The sequence below is a fragment of the Babylonia areolata genome, chromosome 21 (genome assembly GCF_041734735.1).
Source record: "Babylonia areolata isolate BAREFJ2019XMU chromosome 21, ASM4173473v1, whole genome shotgun sequence".
NCBI classification, from domain to species: domain Eukaryota; kingdom Metazoa; phylum Mollusca; class Gastropoda; order Neogastropoda; family Buccinidae; genus Babylonia; species Babylonia areolata.
In genome coordinates, this window is record NC_134896.1 from 16,749,902 (window position 1) to 16,754,901 (window position 5,000).

The window sequence follows — 5,000 nt, forward strand, 5'->3', positions numbered from 1 at the left end:
AGTGTTGTCCTCTGGCGGCAAGGTTCTGTAGAACTTCCTCTCTGATAGGTACACAAATATAGGTATATGCATGCACTCGGGGCCTGACCAAGCGCGTTGTATTATGCTGCTGGTCAGACATGTACTAGCAGTAACTGAAACTGAAACAAACGAAACAAGCCGGCCAAAGTTCACCCCGTCCTCCATTTAACACTTCCCTACCCCCCACTACACCCCCCTCAGGAGATCTTGCGTTCTCCCCCCACCCCTCCCCCCACCACCACCCTCCTGTTTATCTTACTCTCCTGTCCAGCCCCCTTCACGTTCACAACTCTCTTTCTACACACACACATCCTAAACATCTTCTTATCCTTCCATATTATACCAAGCGACACCTCACCTCCACCTCTACACCCTCTCTACAGACCCTGCAACTCCTCCCCATCCTCCCTCCCACCCTCTTATCTTTTATCCTTCCACCACCACCCCCTCTCTACAGACCCTACAACCCCACCCCTTCCACCACCACCCCCTCTCTACAGACCCTACAACCCCTCCCCTTCCACCACCACCACCTCTCTACAGACCCTACAACCCCTCCCCTTCCACCACCACCACCCCCTCTCTACAGACCCTACAACCGTTCCCCTACCACCACCACCTCTCTACAGACCCTACAACCCCTATCACTCCCCCTCCCACCCTCCCTCCCCCTTATCTATTATCCTCCCACCACCACCACCATAACCACCACCCTTCTCCTCCAACCCTATCAGCGACGCATCCCCTCTCCCATCCTCCCACCAATATTGCTCAATGGTGCAAAGACACAGGATCTTCAATCAATCCAGCGAAAGCCCAAACGTTGCTGTGCACCCTTAACAACAAAACCGCGAGCAAATCACCACCTTCTGTGTCATTCGATGGAATTCAAATTGAGAAAACTGAATGCCTACGCTACCTAGGAATACACTTCGACAGGATGCTGACCTTCAGAAAACATACGGAAAATACTGTTCTCAAATGCAAAAAGGGCCTTTCAGTCTTAAAAGCAATGGCAACCAAAGGAATTGAACAACGCCACCTCTTCCTGCTATACCAATCACTCGTCCTCAGCGTGATCGACTACGGACTTGGGCTTACAACACCGTCTCAAAGCAACCTCCTAAAATTAGAAAGAGTACAAAATGAAGCTATGAGGCTGATCCTTGGAACAACAAAAGACACGCCCACAGAAACCATGCGATACCTGCTTGACCTTCCTTCAGTACAGGCCAGAAACAGGTTAGAACAGGTCAAGACCTACTTCAAAGCATTAGAAAACCCTCAAAACCCACTGCATGACGCAGTCAAAGAACCAAAAGGCAGCCGTCTAGGACGAGGAAGATCATGGATGGGACAAGCAGAAGACACAATCCAGCTAGTATGCCGACTACAAGACCTGAAAGAAACAAAAGAATGGGAGAAAAACCCCAAAAACCTCAACCATCTATTCAACACAGTCATTTCACCCACTCTAGGAAGACATTGTCGGGAATGGCCAGAGGGCAAAACAGATGCGGAAGTGAAGCTACTCATAGAAGAAAACAGTAAAGAAGAGGACATCATCATATACACAGATGGCTCAGTCACCAAAGACCAGTCTGGTTGGGGATTCACTGCGAAACAAAATGGAAAAACAATTTGGGAAGAGAATGCTGCCTACAAAGTCACAACCTCCAGCCTAACGATGGAAGTTGAAGCTGCGACACATGCCCTCCAGTGGCTATCGTCCATCCATACGCCCGGAAACCAACATGCCATGATTCTAACCGACTCAATGAACCTCATACAGAAAATTGAAAACGGAATGGGAAGCCCAGAGTGGCATAAGGCAATGCGCAACTTTCAGATTAAAAAACTCACATGGTCATACTGCCCGGGACATGCAGGTGTTAAGGGAAATGAGCGAGCTGACAGACTTGCTGGTAACGCAACACCAACGAGCGGCCTACATCTAGGAAAATCGGAAATTCTCAGAAAAGTCAAAGAATACCAAAAAGAACAGGTACAAGGCCATCACACCATCGATCGCCTCAAAGAAATAAAAGCAGAGAGAGGGAGCGGCCGAAAGTCTAACATGAAAGGTAGAGCACGATGCTTTGCAAATCAAACAAATATCGGCATCATTTCCAAACCAACATTGCGCAAATTTCTTCAAAACGGAACAGAGTCTCTGTGGGCCTTTCCAAAGACAATAGACTGAGCAACACACTAGACGCCACGTTCTTGGCATCAGAGATCTTTTCCCATCCCTCTTGGCAGCCTCTGTGCGTGTGCGTGTGTGGATGTGTGTGTTTGTGTGGATGTGTGGGTCTGTGTTTTTGAGTGCGTTTGTGAATGCGCGAGAGTGTAAGTGTACACAAGTGTCAGGAGAGATCTGTGTACGGATGTGTGTGTGTGTGTATATATATATATATATATATATATATATATATATATATATATATCTTTGTATATATGTGTGGGGGTTGGGGGTGGGAGATATGGGCGTATATGTGTGTGCTTGTACAAGTAAGTGTTCATCTCTGTGAGTGTGTGTTTGCGTGCGTGTGTGTGTGTGTGTGTGTGTGTGCCGTGGAAGCTGCGATACGTAGGCTAGAAATGAGTGTGTGGAGGAGGGGGTTGGAGGAGGTGCAAGGTAATGTGTGTGTGTGTGTGTGTGTGTGTTGGAGCTCATGTACGTTTATATGTATTTGACTGTACTTTCATATCTGTGAAACTGCATGTTTGGTGCATTTCTGTTATGCATGTGTGGGTGTATGTGTGAATGTGTGTCGTCATATTTTACATTCATTCGCTTAATTATCACCATTGTTGTCTTATTTATTTATTTATTTATTTTTTATTATTATCATTTTATTAGTATTACTATTATTATTACTACTACCTTTTTCTATATTATAATTATTATTTATTTATTTATTTATTTATTTATGTAAGCTTATCTATTATTTATTCCCCCCCCCCTTTTTTTTTTTTTTTTTTTTTTTTTTCTCAAGGCCTGACTAAGCGCGTTGGGTTACGCTGCTGGTCAGGCATCTGCTTGGCAGATGTGGTGTAGCGTATATGGTTTGTCCGAGCGCAGTGACGCCTCCTTGAGCAACTGAAACTGAAACTGAAACCTCCCACCCCTACCACCTCCATCAACCTACCCCCCTCATGACTGTGTAATCCCCCACAGTCCCACCTCCCAGCCACCTAGTATGTTTGTAATGATAATGATAATGATAATAATGATGATGGTGATGTACATTTGTATAGCGCCCTTTCTCTCTAAGAGCTAAGGGCGCTTTCCATGAAAACCCCCCACAAAAAACAACGATACAAATTACATAAAGCATTCATGACCACTCTCTTTCTCTCTAGCCTCTACCTCCCCTCACTCTCTCATTCCTCATAATGTGTATGGTTGTGGGGTTGGGGCGGGATTACGGGGGAGGGGTGGGGGGAGGGGTGCGGGGGGAGCGGGGGTCGGGGGCACGGGGGGTTGGGGGGGGGGGGCTGCAGAAGCAGACCAACAGGAGACGGGCCCACCCCGAAAAAGGATGCTGAGCGCAATCGGGGACCCAGAGTGTGCCGATCCAGCTCGTCAATCATTGATGGTAAGCCCAGTAGCCGTAATCGTGACTTCACCATGTGGTGGGTGACCCACCCCCCAGTGCTGTTTACAGACCGACATGGATGGACTGTGCTAGTCAGGCCTGCCTACAGCGTGAGGAGGATAGGATAGAGGTACAGCCTACAGCGTGAGGAGGATAGGAGAGAGGTACAGCCTACAGCGTGAGGAGGATAGGAGAGAGGTACAGCCTACAGCGTGAGGAGGATAGGAGAGAGGTACAGCCTACAGCGTGAGGAGGATAGGGGAGAGGTACAGCCTACAGCGTAAGGAGGATAGGAGAGAGGTACAGCCTACAGCGTGAGGAGGATAGGAGAGAGGTACAGCCTACAGCGTGAGGAGGATAGGAGAGAGGTACAGCCTACAGCGTGAGGAGGATAGGAGAGAGGTACAGTCTACAGCGTGAGGAGGATATCAGTATCAGTATCAGTAGCTCAAGGAGGCGTCACTGCGTTCGGACAAATCCATATACGCTACACCACATCTGCCAAGCAGATGCCTGACCAGCAGCGTAACCCAACGCGCTTAAAAAGTACGTCCCTGGGTGGGCTCGAACCACCAACCTTTCGGTTAACAGCCGAACGCGCTAACCGATTGCGCCACAGAGACAACATCTAGGAGGATAGAAGAGAGGTACAGCCTACAGCGTGAGGAGGATAGGAGAGAGGTACAGCCTACAGCGTGAGGAGGATAGGAGAGAGGTACAGCCTACAGCGTGAGGAGGATAGGAGAGAGGTACAGCCTACAGCGTGAGGAGGATAGGAGAGAGGTACAGGCTACAGCGTGAGGAGGATAGGAGAGAGGTACAGCCTACAGCGTGAGGAGGATAGGAGAGAGGTACAGTACGGGCCCGCAGAACATGGATGTAGATTGGTGGTTGACAGACAAACAGACGCAATCGAGCTCATATACATGTTCGCATGCGCGCGCGCGCACACACACACACACACACACACACACACACACACACACACACACACATTCCGAAAGAGTGAGAGAGAGGGGGAGTGAGAGAGAGAAAGAGCGAGACAGACATACAACACATAAACAGAAGAGACATCATCCAGAGGCAGTGCTGGAGACGCTAGACACTGCTGATTTTGTGATCTCAAGATTATTGAACAGGAAAAAAAATATTATGTATTAAAAAAAACAATTAAAAAAAAACATGGCAACCTGAGAGCTTCCCAAATGCTTACAATGACGCTGCCTATTGTAACACAAACAGTAAACACAAAACAAAATTATTTACCACAATACACTGCAACAAAGGTTTACGTCAACATCAGGGTTTGACAGTTTTTGATTCCGTTTGTCTACCGGAGGTTATCATCTTCCACGCAAGAAGCTGCTGCTGCTTCTT

At 47.8% G+C, this 5,000-nt stretch overlaps 1 protein-coding gene and 1 non-coding gene across 2 annotated transcripts in view; both read right to left on the bottom strand.

The window, feature by feature from the left end:
* Positions 1-5,000, bottom strand: part of LOC143295690 (uncharacterized) — a 97,390-nt gene that overhangs the window by 51,570 nt on the left and 40,820 nt on the right. The window lies entirely within an intron of this gene.
* Positions 4,173-4,246, bottom strand: Trnan-guu (transfer RNA asparagine (anticodon GUU)). The gene has a single exon. It is a non-coding gene; the product is annotated as a tRNA-Asn (tRNA).